Here is an 18,416-nt window from a genome sequence, read left to right as displayed (position 1 = left end):
CTAATGATTTACTTTCTTTAACTCCATAACAGGCCTGTGGTCCCCTAAGACATTCTTTACCAGGACCGAAGTGGAATACCTTCCTTGCCCTCCTTTTGGCGGCACTGAAACAATTGCCCTCTTTGGCCAAAGGGTCCCAAAATTTGTATGTAAGAATTCTTTTTTTACAGGGTCTGCAGGCATTTTTGCGTATACCCCACCAAATGCTGGAGGAAGAGCTTCAAACTTTATCAGGTAGTCCCTTTTTATGGTGTTTAAGACCCACAGTTCTTCAATATTCTGTTTCCAAATCCCTTTGAATCATGATAAACAACCTCCTACTGGGGCTGTTTTCTCTTCTGGACAGTAACTTTCAGGGACGGTGATTTATTGTTCCTGAAGGGCCCATAACCTCCTGAGCTTTACACAACTTCTTTGGCTGAAACCTTTTCCCTCTCTATTAATATGTCTTTAAATCTCCTGTGGATGGGTTCCTGTAATCCTTGTTTCATCCGCTGGATCCTCGAGAAGATGAACCTTTATATAGGAGAGTATGTTTATGATGTTTATGAAAGTTGGTAATCATCTCATCCAATTTATTACCAATAATTTCTGGTCTTCGGAATTAAGCTTGAGGACTGATGACTAGCCAGAAAAATCTTCCCTCTAGTCTTTCATCCATAAATTGCGGCATGCTGTCACTCAGGCACAGGTGGGCAATGCCCTAGATCTAATAATTGCTGTGGACATATCGGCTATGATTTTAGCTTGCTGTTCTACTATCAAAAGGATATCTGCATAATCTGCCTCCTTTTGAATAGCTTCTGATAAAACTTTGAAATCATGGACCAGAGATTGGGAAGTGTATGACGCATAGATAGCCACTTTAGGCACCAAATTATTTGCAGTAAATGATTTTTCCAAAGCACTGTCCACTTTTTTGTTGACTGCATCCACTGGTGCACAATCATCAGGATTAATGCCATACCTGCCTATTAGTAGCGCCAGAAAATAATCAACTTTAATTGAGGTAGGTAGGGAATCCCCAGGTTCCACCAAGTGCATACAACTTCTCTAAAAACGTTGTACAGTGGTTTGTTCAATATCCTTCTATTGACGAAAAATCTAATCTTTGATTTACTATGAAATGGTAAAGCGGTGTAGAAGGCTTAGAGTATGGAATTAAAAGATCTTCTTCTACATCCTATGCAGGGGTTAACTCAAATCCCAAATTCTCACATATATGGTCCACAATTTGCCCCATATCCTCTTTGCAAAGCTTTTACCTACTGTTTTGTACTCAGACCCTCCCCCACAGAATCAGAGGATGATTATACCCATCGCTGCTTATTGTAAGGATTCATTTTGGGCTTTGATGTACGCTGATCTAGGGCGCCATCGCGTTTTTTAAAATTGTAATTCCTGTGTTTTAAAATTGAAAACCACTTGGTAAATTTTACCTTACTGGATGCTGAATTAACCTGCGCACTTGTACCGCTACTGTTGGCTCCATATTCCCCGGTCCACCACCAAGCATTTGGTTTGTTGTGGAGGGACTATGGAGGAGATTTCTGGCCCTGGAAGTGATTCACTACTTCCGGGCCCATTCGCCTTCTAGACACTCCCACTGGGTCAGCCCAAACCCCACTGGTTTTCATTTGCCAATCAAACATCCCCCACAGACACACCCACTGGCCACCTAATCACTATTAAACAGATGCAACACAAGTCACGCAGCGGACGCGCGCAGCGGGCGTGCCGCCAGCGCGCCTATGGTGCGCTTAAGGCAAGCCCGTCTGCGCCCGTCCACGGTGTAGTGTACTTAATAATAGATTAGGTATGACCGGGATTCTCCCCTTGTCCCCTGTGGCCCCCTCCGCAACCTCCAAGGAACTATTCCTTCCCACTTCCCCTGCTCTCCTGAGCGCCCCTCCGCCCCATCTCACCTCTACCACCTTCCCTAAATCCACTCCTACCAAGCTCTCCATCTGGTACCTTAATACCCGGTCACTAACCAGACACCAGGTCGAGATTTTCCACCTGCTCGACACTCTCTGGCCTGACATTCTGTTTCTTTCTGAAACCTGGCTCTTATCTGAGTCCACGCCGGACATTCTGGCTGCCCTCCCTAGCAACTATTACATCCTCTCAATGTTCACCTCACAGACAGGCTGAAGCTCTCTCTTCCTGGATGACCCAGGCGAGAGATAATTTTGCTCCTCTCAAGGCCTTAAAAACTAAGAGACCCCACGATGCTCAATTCTGGTTTTCCAATGACCTCGGGGACAGGAAGCTGGCTCTGTGCCAATTAGAGCGTAAGTGGAGGCTTCACTACTGCCCCCTCAAAAAAACGCTGTTCCTGAAGGCCCTACAAGACTACAAAGTAGCCATCGTATCGGCCAAAGCCGCACACTTCTCCGCAAAAATACTTAGTTCCAGCTGCAAATCGAAAACCATTTTTTCCATTGTGGATGAGCTGGTCAAACCTGACCGTGTCACCACTAAAACCCCTTCCTCGCAAGTCCTCTGCGACTCCCTCAATAACTACTTTATTGAAAAAATTATAACCATCAAAACCAGTATCCCTGCTGCTGTTACTATACCACATTCCACTACGGTCCTCCCCAACCCCGACCACTATCTCACGTTCCCCACACTTACGGAAGACACTTTCTTTTCTCTCCTCGGGAAAGTCAAATCGGGCTCCCCCTGGATAGTTGTCCCCCTCACATTAGTCGCGAAATCTACCGCAATATTCCTACGCCCCCTCTTTCCCTTCTAAATCACTCCCTCGCCTCTGGGGTGGTCCCCCTTTCCTTTAAAACTGCGGTGGTCTCGCCCATTTTGAAAAAACCTGGAGCAGACCCCGACATCCTCTCCAATTTCCGCCCAATTTCCCTTCTTCCCTTCTTGGGTAAAGTCTCGGAAGCCTATGTGGTCGACTGCCTGAGCACCTTCATCGAATCCACCCACTTCCTCGACCCTCACCAGGCTGGCTTCAGGCCTCACCATTCTACTGAGTCTATCGCCCTGGCTGTCCATGAGGAGTTAAGAAGGGGGGCGGACCAGAACCTTTCCCAGGCCTTGGTGCTCCTGGATTTGTCGGCGGCGTTCGACACCGTAGACCATGCCATCTTACTCGAACGTGTTGAGCACGCCGGCATCCGGGGGCCACCATTAAAGTGGATTACCTCTTCTCTCCAGGACCGCACCCAGGCAGTGTCTCTTTCACCTTTCTCTTCTGCTGAAAAGCATCTGGCCTGCGGAGTCCCGCAGGGCTCAGCGCTTTCACCACTTATTTTCAACCTTTACATCCGTCCTCTCATCTCGGAACTTCAACAAAAGTCTGTTACCATCTTCAATTACTTGGACAATCTTCAGTTAATTTTCCACATTGACCCTTCCCCTTCTTCTACACAAAACGTCCACTCTGTTATGAATTTCATCAGGTCCTGGATGAACCTTAATCAGCTCAAACTCAACCCTGATAAAACTGAGTTAGTCCTTACCGGCCCCCAAAGCAACCCTTGGAATTCTTCCTTCTGTCCACCCTCACTTGGTCCCTCTCCTTCCCCCGTCGACACTGTCAGGAGCCTTGGCATCACCATCTCCACGGACCTCTCTATGAGGGCACAAATTAATTCTGTTGTATCCATTTGCTTCTACCACTTACGTTGTATCCGCAAAATCAGCAGACTTCTTTCCCATGAAGCTCTAGTGCAGGTCACCCTGGGGCTCGTCATCTCTCGCATTGACTATGCGAACTCCCTATATGTGGGCATACCTGCATATCAACTCAAACTCCTTCAACTTATTCAGAATCAGGCAGCTAGGCTGGTCTACGGTCTGCCAAGATCTGCCCACACCAAGCCTCTCTTAAGGAACCTTCATTGGCTCCCAGTTGCTCAACGCATCCTCTTCAAGCTCGGCTGCCTGATTCACAAAGCTCTTTCTTCCCAGGGACCCTCTTTCATCTCCTCCCTTTTTCACCGGTATGCTCCCCAGCGTGATCTCCGCTCTTCCAATCACAACCTTCTTACCCCGGGCTTCTTCAGGTGAAAAAAACATGGTGGTTTATGATTCTCCACTCAGGCCCCCCTCCTCTGGAACTCCCTACCCCTTTGCACTCCGCCTCTTACCATCCTATGTCCATTTTAGAAAGTCTCTGAAAACTTGGCTCTTCTCGTCAGCCTACAATTAGCTCACCTGATCTGTACCGGACAGCCCTCCTACCCCAGGGCCAAGAAACCGTAGGTGTATGTGCGCTTTACAAATTTTATTTATCATATCATCATATCATATCATCGCTCAGGAGGTCCTTTTTTCTGCTTAGATTTCTTTAAGGGTATTAGTTACTTCCTTCTTTATAATGTATTTAGCCACAGAGGCAGTAAGCAGCTCATGGCTTCCACAAGCTTTAACACACTTTTTAATCATGGGAGGTTCCTGATTCCCTTTGTCTGAAGAACGAGAAGGAGCCTGAGCATTGCTCTCTTCTCCTGCACCTTTCTGCACTCACTTTCTCTCCTAGGGCACAAACCATGTCAAGGTGCAACTGTCGTTACGTTAAATAATCAAATCAGTAGAAGACAAAGATATTTTTTATTTTATAAATATTAGAATCCAGACTGGAAGGGTCCTTACCTGCTTGCTCATTCCCTTTTACTGGAAGGAGCTTTGCTGACTCTCATACACACCGCTTGCTGGTAGCGCTGACAACCCGGAAGCGGAATCAGAGTGCATGCCTGGGCCTCCGGTCTTTGATCCAAAGACAGCGAGTCACTGTTCAGCCTTCCAAGAATCACACTCATCCCATAACCCGCTGGCCATGCACTGCAGCTTCTCAAGTCAAGCAAATAAGAATATGCCATCACTGGAATTGCCGTCCTGCAACCACCCAAGAAATGTGTGCGAAGAAAAACAAGAAAAATATGATGTAGGGAGCGTGGGGGACCTTCAATAAGGAAGTTCTTTTTGAGGGTGTGTCTATCAAGCTCAACACCTCTCACATGTAAATATTCATGAAATAAGCTTCATGGGCAGTAATGACAAATAGCAAGGAATAAGAGACAACAGTGCTGCTTACAGGAATGAACAAAAACCATGCTAACATTGCTGCACATCACTTTTACCTATTTCACCTTACCCTTGCTTCCTCCAAATAGAGCAGTGCATCCAGCGAATTAAACTAATCATGGATATTTAAAGGAGTGTTGTCAAAAGTGTATTTTTGTCACCATAAAACTTATTTGGTGTTCCCAACTTTCTTTCACACTGTGTCACTTGCTCAAAATCCCCCACTGTTGGGTACGTACGTAGGAATTGATGCGCTCATTCTGTCTTCCTACAAAGAAAAGGCTATTAGTGTTTTGCATGTGTTTGAGGGCCCCTAACTGTCTTTTGACATGTATATATTATTCCAAACCTTTTTGTTGGTGACAATCACAGATATTGCGGCAGAAACCTTTGTAAGTCACTTGCCCAATGACCTTACATTTTCCTATAACTTACTCTTAAAGTACTCCTGGTGTGCTCCTGAATGCCAGGAATAGCAGGGATTATTCCTGATGCATTTCTAGTTTTTTTCTTATAATTCAAGAGTAAGTCCGGAGTATTTAATGGGTACGTCACATTAAAACATTTGTGATTGGAGACCACTATGTTCACTCAAACTGTCAAATTAAAAAATAAGCATTTATTACGAAGTTGCAAAATTTTGGTATAGACCCAAAGGTTGGCAAAAAAAGAAATATTGCAACTTTGGCAAACCGTAATTTTAAATATAAATATGCAACATTGACTGTCTCTTACTTCAAAAGTCAAGAACAGTTGACGAAGTGAACAATGAGCGTTTCAGAGAGTGAGACCTAAAATGTTCTCTACAAGTAGATGAATTCACTTTACTTTTTGTGTCTAATTGAATGCTAGTGCTACTTATTTTGATTTCTCAACAAATTAAGATCGCTAACTATTATTTACCAAGAAAAAGATTGAATAACACCACTTTGTAAAAAATGAAAGCAATTTCAATATCATTAAACATTACTCTGTCTGTTTTAGTGGTGTATGTTAGGTGGTGGGACGTGGAAGTAGCAGTTTTTCCATGATTTATTAATTCTGCTTCATGGTTAGTTTGGTGGCTTTTACATCTGGTGGAGGGCAACATTGGTATACTCTGTAATGCAATGCAAAATTACAAGCATCCTAGGCGAATTAAGGCCCTGATTACGAGTTCGGTGGGCGGTGCGACTACCACCTTACTGTCAGACCGCCCACAGTATTACAACTGCGGCAGTCAAACCGCCACAGGACCACTGGGCCACCACAGAACCACTGGGCCACCACAGATCCAGGATTCTGCAGTCAGAGAAAGAAATATACTGGCGGTACTGCAGCAGCACCACCAAGCATATTTCAAGTTGCCTCACCACCACCCTTTTCATGGCAGTTAGTCCACCATGGAAAGTATGGCGGTGAGGCAACCATGGGGGCTCTGCTGCCTCAGGGCCCCGGGGGTGCATCGATTTTCACCCCAGTACCTGCATGGTGTGGCATATATGCCACACTGTGCAGGAAGTTGCAGTTGGTGCTCTGCCTAACAGACTGTCAGTGTCAGACCGCCACATGACCGCCAACTAGACCCGGACTAAAGTCTTAATCTGGCAGGCGATCGCACCACAGGTTTGGCAGTTCTACAGCAGATGGCACATTGCACTGTCCACTGTGGGACGGCCAAACTCGTAATCGGCCCCTAAGTTTTGGAGAGGGACAAATCATGCAAGACAATTAAATTAACCGGACCATTTGTGTTAGTTGAGATAACGATGAGTTTGGACAAATCATTTTGTGTGACAATAAGAAGGTCTATTAATGAGACGTTGATTCTATTTCCATGTATTAATTCATGAAAACCATCATATTTATTAAAATGCTTTTTAAACCGAGTACTTGTCCTTAATGGTAGGATGGCTGGTAGATGGTGGTATAGAGCACTGGAAAATTTCGGGTGATATAACATATAGGATGATGGATCTCTTCAACAGTGAGATAGAGCCAGTGTTGATTAATAGAATGGCACATAAGGAGATTGGGGCCGATTGGTGTTCATGAAGTTATTTAAACCAGATGGGGGTAATTGAGAAACATTGGGGCACATGCATCAACCTATTTAGGAAGTGCAAACGGTGCGAATCGGTAAATTCGGCCGTTTGCACTTCCTAAATACGTTTTTGGGATGCATCAAACTTTTTTTCATAATTCGCATTTTTTTGCATTTCTAAAAAATGCGAATGCATTTAAGGAATCGCATTTGTGCGATTCCTTAAATGCAATGCATCAATTAAAAAAAAATGCGAATTATGAAATTGGAAGTGCAAATTAACACGAGGTTGAACCTCGTGTTAATTTGCGAAAATCTTTCAAAAATGAAAAAAATGAATTTTTTAAACTGTCATGTTACAGACACACATGTCCTTAGGACATGTGTGTGTGAAACATGCACTTTCAAATACATTTCAGGGGTGCAGGGGGGGGTCCTTTGGACCCCCCCCTGCACCCGTGGAATGCATCAACAAATTGCGAATTCTTACATGCCTTCCCATTGACTCCTATGGGAATCAATGGGAATTGCGAAAATGCACTTTGGAATTCGCTATTTATTTGAGATTCGGTAAAAATTGCGATATTTACCGATTCTCAAATAAATAGTGAAAAAAATGATGCATAGCATTTTGCAATTCTTAATTTGCGATTCGGTAATTTTCGCAAATTAAGAATTGCAAAACCTATGAATGATGCATGTGCCCCAATGTGATGTAATTGTCGGTCATCTTTCTTCATGAAGTGCAGGATACAATAGATTTAATGAATCACTGCATATACTAAACTAAACAGCAAGTTAGCCGTAATTATGCACCACGCATAACTCAGCATTGTAGGGTGTTCTTTTAAGTCAAATGTAATAATATTTTATGAACCTGAAGATGGTTAAATCTCAAAACATTAGATAGGTCTCTAGTAAGTGCAAATATAGTGAGAATGCTTATTATAAATGAAGCTTACAGCAACAGACATGCCAGTACTGATGGTTGCTCATTCATCCATCTGTGCAATCACACATGACACTCATTGTGACTGAAATCATTTTTTCTTTTTTTATTATTTCATTCTTTTAGGTTTGAACTTCGAAAATGCAAAATCGATTTTTGAGAATTTCAATGGTTAACACAAAAATACATTGAACACATTTTACATAAACCACACATATTTGAAAACATACATTACATATAGTGCAAATATAATTGTTCACACTTATTGGACAACACAAAACATGACATAGACAACAAATTAAACTTTTCAAAAAAGAACAATCTCAAGTTCAGGGCCGGACTGGGAACCAAAACCGGCCCTGACTAAGTGCTCAGCCGGCACCCCCCTTGGACCCCCCCTCCCCAAGGGGGGGAGGTCCTGGGATGCAGCTGAGCTCGTTGCCAGGGCCGGTTTCCGGACGATTTTGTTACAGGGCCCATTTTGCAGATATGCTGCAAAAACGGCCCCCAGGGGCCCCAAACCGGCCTTCCCACTCATGCGGCGCACCGGGGGATTGCCCAGTGCCTGCAACGGCCAGTCCGGCCTGCTCAAGTTCCAATTTTCAAAAATGTGAACGTGACAAAGGAAATATTTAAACTGTGAAACAGAAAAAAGAGAGGCCAATGGTTGCAAATTATTTCAAAACAGTTTATAACGACCTTGGTCTGGGCAGTGACCGACCAGTGTACTATTCAGGGTAACCTAGCTATTACAACAATCTTTCACCAAAAATTATTTTCAAAAATACAAAAAGGGTTAGCCTGATAGTCTACTTTTACACACTTGTATGGTCATATTGTGGGCAACGCGTTTCAAACACAAAAAATGATAGGGTAGGGTTCTCTTCAGGACTTAGTACTCTAAAGAGCGGAAATGAGAAAAAAAGAGAGAAAAAAGTGCTTGTGTTATCACTTGCAACACAACTGTTATACAAGCAACACCTTCCCTATGGGTCTAGCCTTGTAAAGGTTATCTTGGTTTGAGATCTACCGATCTCTGCAGTGAGGTTGATCCTATGTTATTCTATTAGACCCTGTTAGAAAACTGCAATCAAAGCAAAGAATAGAAAAAAAAGAAAAAGAGAGGAAGCAAAGTCAGTCCCGTGTTAAGACACATTCTGTCGGTGTGTAGTCCTAGCAGTGTTAAACGTCTTATTTGCTATGTGATAGAACAAGTGGGGAACATTTACTTCTGGCATCCAGGATGATTTGGTGTGGTGTGGCTTGATGAAGTGTGATCTTTTTTCCTTGGGTAATCTGAGGAAGAGAAAAACTGTTTTTTTTTTGGATGGAAATTGCCTCCTGTAGTACAGTTACTTAAGACCGAGCGAGTTAGGTGAAGACGATGAGAGAAGTACTCACTTGTTTTTTGTTTGATGGGATTTCAGAATGAGGTGCTGTTATGTTTTTCAATAGCTGAAAGAAATTAAGGGGCATTGAAAAATTTCCATGCCCCCAGAGTCAATCCACTCTGTCCGTTGGCGTTGTTTTTCTTATAGGGGCGTGTGTTACAAAAATACCTTGTGATTTGAATCGTTTTTGATGGGCGGGCGTTACATTTAATCTCAAATAGTGCCTGGATGAAGGAAATGAATTGAATACAATTGGGTCTGTAAGGTAGCCCTAAATCCATATTCTTGCGCTGCTGACTGCAAGGTGTATTTGCTTGATAGTTCCATAAGATACTGTTTTTAATGTAAGGGGGATTTCCATAATGCTTGCAAGCCTCGGGTCCACCGTATTATTCAATTCAATTATTCATTAACAATCGAAGTTCCATGCGTCCGAGCAGGTTGATTAAATGGTAAGCACGGACAACCGTAATGCAGGTCGAGTGAGGGACCACTCCATAATACTAATGTCCTATGGCAAACAAACCCCCGCCGCAGAACCCATGACGTGAAGCCATCTTAGTCTTCACACTAGGGCCCTTGGAAATACCAGGAGCTCTCGTTGGTAAAACCGTGAGTTTTACTGCACACACCCACTCCTCAGGTTAGGGTACGCCTTAGCATGCGTATACCACTGGGAGTTTTTGGTCCTGATGAAAGCTTGGCTAAATTAGCAATTATAAGCAGAAACATGTCGACCACCCATTCACTTTAAATTGGATATAGTTGGCTCTCTCTAATAGCCAGCACACGTCCGCTTCACCTGTTTTTAATGATTGTAGGCTTGCCTGTTATTAAAATTAATTTTGGGTTAAGCTTGCCATCTTTTAAGTTTGCACTACACCTTGAACTGATACACTGTCCAACAAAATCCTGCTCCGCTGTAGTTCAGGCATCGTAGCACACCAGGGAGGCACTCGGTCTCCCTGGTGAAACCCGATGATGAAGCATGTCACCAACCAGGTTGGTGAGTGAGGGTTCTTTTAGAAAATAGAGGTTTTCCCTACACACTTGCCCCACCTTTAGTTTTCTTTTTCTTAGGTTTCTGTTACCTTAAGAAACAGTTGTCACTTTTTTGTTGATTGATAATTTGACGTGATTCACCAGGTTTTTTAGCAATAGTTGCATCTGGGATATAGACTTTCATCCCCGTCGCGGGCGGCATGAGCTATGCTTCCCGTTATTGTCAATGCAAGCAGCGTTTGAGGTCCATCTAGTGAGAGTTAAGTTATTTGGTAGTCATATATCAACCAGTTTTATTTTGAGTGTGTATGTGGTACCAAAGCGGATTATTTAGATTCAAGTGAGAATGTTAATCGTAAATCTAGAATTAGTTCCCAAAAAGAAAAGTAACTTTTCCATTAGGATCTTTAAATTGAGTACATATGCCCTATGTGGAACCAATACATTGTTTATGAATCTCCAGATCATTATGACGGCTTTTGATTGACTTGTAAATTGAAACTTTTTTTACTAAAGCCAGCAAGACAATAAACATACTCGGAGCACATTATTGTTTTGGTGTCCCCTTTCATTATATGTTCCAAATCTCTTATTGGGTTTAATTGATTTTTTGGAGAGCACCTGGTCGCTGTGCTTTTACCCACTTCCACCTCTTCAATTTATACACTTTATCCGTGCACTGGTCTTACTCACCCATGCAAATTCCCTTTCTCCTAAAATGAGTGCTATCATTTCTTTCTATATGAGTAACAAATACACCCACAAAAGGCACCTAAATACATAAAGATTAGCACTATTCCCACATGTAGCTATTGTCACTTGCACTTATTGTAATTGAATCGATATGATCCACTGGAACATATCAAGTACATTTAATTATCTTCTGAAATTATATTGTCTGATATGACACTGTACAATTATCATTGTCTGATATAGGCATCAATGTATTGTCCATTCACTACTCACAAAATACCTTCCAAGTATTTATCAGCAAAACAATTAAAAAAATATTTATTTTTTAAATTAAGTAACTATTTTTTCCCTTTCAATTGTTTTTCTGAGGTTACAAAATCTCACTCACCACTGCACCACTGCCTTCTGGAGGATATTATTTTGTGACCAGAGATTCTGCCTCACATCAATGGACAGGATAGTGAGAATACCGGGTTCCCGTGCAGAGTATCTTTTCATCAATGCCCAGCCGCTATGGGGGACGCATCCCATCAGTGCTTCTATCCATTTTTGGACCACATTCGCTCACATATCAATCGGCTCATTAAGAGGATACACTCAGCATTCTGAATTAAACATGTTTGGTATGTACTTGCAGTTTCCACTGTATTAAGTAGCAGTGTTCTCAGAGGACAATTTACTCCTCCCAAATTCTCAACTTCAAATAAACTCATAGGCAAAAAAAAAGAAAAGAGCTAAGAAGTCAGCCAGAAAGAAAACACTGCAGTTCAAAAACTTCAATCATCTGTAATATATATATTTTTTAAACCATCCAGAAAAAAAACAAGTATTACCTTGGAAAATCTGATAAAAAGAACAAATGCAAATGTCATTCTTTAAAGAATTGTGGAGTACTTGATCCAATGTAGATTTCCCATGGTCTGCTATTTCTTCCACCTGAGAGGTTGTGACAATTTCAGAGAAATCCTTTCTTGAGACATACCTGCGTGAGACTTAGACAGGTGGGAGATTTAGGGGCATATTATCAAGTAAGGGCGTTACATTATCGCCCCTTTTATCGGCAGGAAACTGCCGATAAAGCGGCGATAATGGGCTTGATAATATGCTCTATGAATTCCAATCGAAGCCAATGTTAGATGTCTTCACATCTACCATGGGCTTCGATTGGAATTCATGGACAACATGTTTCTGCAGTATGTGAACCCAACAAGGTGTCCACTGCTTTCATCAGGACCAAACATCGCTACTGCATTAATAAAAAAGAGTGAAAAAACTAAATTTTTTATTGCAATTATGTCACCTGGACGTCATAGGTATATACAAATCCTCCAAGGTACTTTGATGATGTTCAGAGTGAGAGCGTAGTAATGCCAGACAGCCAGAGAACAAGGAAAGAAAAACAAACAAACATTGGTGTCAACAAGTGATCAAGTACAACCAATGATAGGTATAAAAGATATTTACACCATATATGTCATTACATGTACATCTTGAGCCCATATATGAGCCCTTAATCCACTTACCTATTAGGTAGGTGGATGGGACTATGCCTCACCTGGCTGCGGCTCAGGTAGGTAGAGCACCGCTCTGATAGAAGGAAAACACACAAAGAGGATACATCAGAGGTAGATGGTGTGTATCACTGATTGCTTGAAATCAATATACAAACAGTGCATCTGATAATGTTGAGAAGTCAAGGTCTTCACTACAATGTTTTTAAACTTGCTTAGCGCACTTGTTTATTGAGCGCACTAGAAACCCAATCGTTATAATGAAACCCTCAAGGGGTATCATGACTGCAGCCTCCACCAGGTTTACTCTTTACTAAATGGAGACGCAGTGTTCAGACGGTGTTATATATCCCGACACCTATAAGGCTTGTAATACAAAGGTGTGTATGTATTACCCAGCTCCAGTGATGTATAATTATGTCACTGCTCTGCCGGGTGAAGCAAAACAGGAGAACAGCCTAGATTGTACTTTATGCTGCACCCAGAGATCTGTGTCTGTGCCGTAGTAGCGTGTGAAATCACAGACCCGCCTTAGCTATAGTAGTATTGCCGCTCTGCCAGATAGAGCAACACAGGAGCACAACCACGATAGTCATACAAGTTGTACCCAAATATCTGCATCAGTGCCGCCAGACGCGGTAGCGTCTAAAATTACTTGCACAGCTCGACACACCCTTAGTATGCATAGGCGGTTCCCAAAAACAGCTTGTATACCTGAAAGCAAGCCTAGAAAGGATGAGAATAGGCTTCTTACCTGACCGTCGGTACTCTGGGCGTCCCTCCGAGCTTACCAAGTCCCATACAAAATATTGTCTGTTTTCAGTTTATTCTCTTCACCACACCTGTCTTAGAGTGGCCCCTTTTTATAAAATCTGTGGATCCACTGGCGACACTAAGACACCCTGTCGCCTGAGGTGGTATGCTGTTTTGCCTCACCCGGCAGAGCAGTGACATAATTATATATCATTGGAGGGTAATAAATACACTCCTTTGTATTACAAGCCTTAAGGGTGTCGGGATATATAACACCGTCTGAACACTGCGTCTCCATTTAGTAAAGAGTAAACCTGGCGGAGGCTGCAGTCATGATACCCCTTGAGGGTTTCATTATAATGATTAGGTTTCTAGTGCGCTCAATAAACAAGTGCGCTAAGCAAGTTTAAAAACATTGTAGTGAAGACCTTGACTTCTCAACATTATCAGATGCACGGTTTGTATATTGATATCAAGGAATCAGTGATACACACCATCTACCTCTGATGTATCCTCTTTGTGTGTTTTCCTTCTATCAGAGCGGTGTTCTACCTACCTGAGCCGCCGCCAGGTCAGCATAGTACCATCCTCCTACCTAATATGTAAGCGGATTAAGGGCTCATATATGGACTCAAGATGTGCATGTAATGACATATATGGTGTAAATATCTTTTATACCTATCATTGGTTGTACTTGATCACTTGTTGACACCAATGTTTGTTTGTTTTTCTTTCCTTGTTCTCTGGCTGTCTGGCATTACTACTCTCTCACTCTGGACATCATCAAAGTACCTTGGAGGATTTGTATATACCTATGACGTCCAGGTGACATAATTGCAATTAATTTGTTTTGTTTTTTCACTCTTTTTTTATTAATGCAGTAGCGTTGTTTGGTCCTGATTAAAGCAGCGGACACATTGTTGGGTCCACATACTGCAGTAACATGTTGACCTACATAATATAAATAGTAGCTATTTGTGTAACCTACTATGTTCCCGCACTGGTTTTAACTATTGGAAGTTTGAGGTACCCAATAAATCTCTTTTTCTCTCTACTCTCCAATTTTATATTTCTCAGCTTGTTCACACGCTCATTCTTTTTTCCACGCACTGCTATTCAGTTATGAGTACACGGTTACCTTTTACACACCCTTTAAACACTGGTGCATCCACTTATAATACATCAAGTGGTTGCAGGTATACTCTCCTTGGTGTGAGGAGTCCCAGATGATGACAAGGGCGGTACCGGACGATAACTGATGGGTACCTTCATACTATGGAAGTATCTTGTCGTGCTTGAGTCACACCTTTTGATTTATTATTATAATTAGTAGTGAGTTTTTGTCATACACTGAAGAGCAAGTTGATTGCCTAGACCCACAGTTACCTTTTGTTTTTTGCACTGTCTTCTTAGGGGGCCGTATCTGTGCTTGGTCTTTAAATACACCCTTGGACCCACTTTCTACCATTATTGTCTTCAATGGTGGGGGGTAGCATACGTGCCCCCACCATGTGCACCACCCTTCCCCTAACACTCTGGGTGTCCACAACACGACCCCACGTGGAGAAACCGGTTGCCTTTCCATGGAGGCAACGTCACCATGCAAAGGCACATCTCCGTCTGCATATTAATATGGATGGCGGTGTCTTGCAGACACCGCCACCGTATTAAGCCCCTTTTCCACCTGGTCCACTCATCGACGGGTGGAAAACTGGCAGGCGGTCTTTCCGTCCGCCGGTGTCCCTCCGCCATCCGAATATGGCTGGGGGAAAGGTATGCGGGCGGTGGAAAATAGACCCCCATGAGTTGGGTTAGAATTGCCTGAGCATACAATACTGGGAGCATTGTGCTAAGCTATTACAACTTTATTTTGTAATCTGTTTGTGTTCCTTGGGTCAGCACTTGGTAGACCCAACCTTCATCCTGGTGGGGTGTATCTAAAGTAAAGTTCTCATCTCACTTACTGGTGTTTTTTTCGAGTTTATGGCTGATCTATCTACACTGACAACAAGGATGGTGGAGACGATCTTCATGCAGTCAATCACGTCAGCAGCAAAGCGTTTCTGAAGTGAGATACTTATTGTGTAACATCGTTGGTCACATTCTGTAAGGAGTTGTGGTGAGGTAGAAGGCGAGTGTTGGTGAGACAGGTGGCAAGTGTGAGAAGTTAAAGCCCTGTTGGCAGTGAAATGCTCTGGCATTTTGTGAAAACAAATTTTATTGACAGATTGCACACAAGGTGCAGCACCCGAGCTCCGGAGATAACTGCGAGTCAGATACACAGCATCAAATGATTGGCAATCTATACATCCTTTTAAGTCAAAGAATAGCATCATACTTAACCACTCTACACCCCCCCATTGCCCAACCCCCCTTCCCCCAACTCCCCCCGCCCGGATCCAACCCATCCCGGTCGCACAATATCGTCTCACGTCCTATAGACCACGCGTTGTTCAGATAATACATACACACCTCCCATCTCGGCCCCTTTATACCACGTTCGAATCAACCTCCCGTTCCACCGGAAGCTCCAGCCACAGGACCCGACAGTCCGCCCAGCGCCTCCATATCCTATAATGTTTTCTCGGGCAGCCTTGGGCCACAAAGATTGGCAGTTCCAGCCCCATACAAAAGTCTAGCCCTTTCTTCCACACCATAACGGAGGGAGCCCGGGGATCTTTCCATGCTTAGGCTACATCTAGTTTGGCCAGAGTTAAACCTAATAACAGTAAGTGCCTCTTATATATATTCCTCCCCACCCCTCCAACACATGTAGTAAACCTAACTGTGGTGTGCGAGGGAGTTCCCACCCTAGGACCTCGGACATACAATCCCACACCCCATTCCAGACCTAGCCAATGAACTACAATTCCATACCGTGTGGATCAACGTCCCCACCTCCTGGCCACACCGGAGACAGTCTGGGGATGCTATCAAACCTGCCCGCCACAACCTCTCTCTCATAAAGTAGACCCTATGAAAATATTTGAATTGAATGAGCCGCGGGCGCATCGCTATGGCCGCACCCCTAGGGGCCGCCAGCGCCACCTGCCAGTCCGCTTCCTCCAATGCCCCTACATCTCATTCCCATGACTCCCGAAGTTTCAACAGTGTGGTGGAGCAGTGCGTAACTAACATCTGATATATGCGAGATATCTTTTTGTCCCCCAGGTCACCCATAAATACCTTGGCCTCTAATGGACTAAATTCTTAGAGGGAGTCAAGACCCTCTAGGCTCGGTGTAATGGCATGGTGGAATTGCAGATACTTAAAAAATTGGGACCGGGGCATACCTTATTCCTCACGCATATCCTGGAAGGATTTAAGCGTCGTTCCCGACATCACATTTCCTAACGTCGATATGCCAATATCATCCCAGCCCCTGAAGCCGGGGAGAGAAGCCAATGCCGGCAGACGTTCATTATGCCACAAGGGGGTTCTCCTCAGTCAACGTGCCCCACCATCTCATACGACGTAGGGCCTGCCTCCAGATCCGAAACACTACCTGGGTGGCCGGCGGCAGCCGCCTCCGCAGTTGCACCGAGTACAGAACCGTATGTAGGGTGTTTGAAGCCATAAGATGTCGTTCCAAGGCATATGCCGGGTCCCTCCTGTCCCCATACCACCATTTGTTCAGGACCAGGAGATGGGAGGCTTGGTAATAAGAAAGGATATCGGAGGCTGCCAAACCACAACAGTATGTCGACAAGAAACAATTGCGCAGCGCAACCCGCATTGCGCCTCCTGCTCAAAGAAACTGCCCCAGCGCCGAGTCCACTTGTCGAAACCATTGGGGGGAGATCGCATAGGGGTGGTTCTGTAATTGGTAGAGCAATCGAGGAAGGGCCACCATTTTAAAGATAGCCTACCTACCATAAATGGTGAGGGGCATTCGGGACCACGTCTTTATCTCCGCCCGGACCCGATCCCAAACAGGCACCAGGTTACGCTCCCAGGAGACCACAGGAACCTCGGATATAAACACTCCCAAATACTTAATGCCCCCAACAGCAACCTGTAGTGTGGACGCCCAGTCCCCTACCCCAGCACGCTCCCCCAGCACCCAAAGGGTCGACTTGCGAGGGTTCATATATAACCCGGAGGCTTCGCCAAATACCTGCATAATCTCTAATAACCGCGGCCCGATCTACTGAGATTTGTAAGGAAAAACAGGACATCGTCAGCGTACAGCGCAATTCTATCCGATGGGCCAAGCTCCCATTCGAAACCACTCACCTGCGCATCCACGCGCACCCATGCTGCCAGCGACTCCATGGCAAGGGCGAACAGATATAGCGAGAGGGGGCAGCCCTGCCTAGTGCCACGCCCGATGGAAAATCTAGAGGATATGGCCCCTGCCACCCGAATCGAGGCCGTCAAGTCTGTGTATAAACGTCGCAAATACGAGAGGAAGTGGGGCCCTAAGTTAAGTCGAGGCAGAAGCGCGAACAGGTAGACCCGGCTCAAAGAGTCAAAGGCCCTGTCCATATCTGCTAGGAGAAGTGCCACCTGCTCCCCGGTATCTTGAACTGCCGCCACTGCCACATGGGCCCTGCGAATATTGTGATGAGTGGGGCATAAACCCAGACCCGCTATGTGGGGTAGGAGACGGTTAGCCAATGCATTGGCCAAAATCTTAGCCTACACGTTCAGGAGAGATAAGGGCCGGTATGACGCGTGTTGATCCGGGGGCCTACCCAGCTTGTGGAACACCACCACCTCAGCATGCCTCCAATCTGTGGGGAGGCTACCACGTTCCCTGGCCTCTTCCAATGCCGCCCTATAATGCGCGCCTAGCTGCAAGTGATATTTCTTGTAGAACTCACTCGGGAACCCATTGGGTCCTGGGACCTTTCCGGTATTAAGCTCCCCAGGGCTGCCTCAACTCTTCCTCAGTCAACGGGAGCTCAAGGTGCTCTCGCACCTCATCGGACACCGCTCGTGGTGGTAAATCTGCGATGAATTTGTTTACCATGTCTGCCGAGAGGCACTCTTTCGGGGCGTATTGATCGGCGTAGTACATCGCGAAGCTTTCGGCC

Source organism: Lissotriton helveticus, chromosome 4_1, assembly GCF_964261635.1.
Source record: "Lissotriton helveticus chromosome 4_1, aLisHel1.1, whole genome shotgun sequence".
Lineage (NCBI taxonomy): Eukaryota > Metazoa > Chordata > Amphibia > Caudata > Salamandridae > Lissotriton > Lissotriton helveticus.
Note: the sequence above shows the minus strand (reverse complement) of the source record.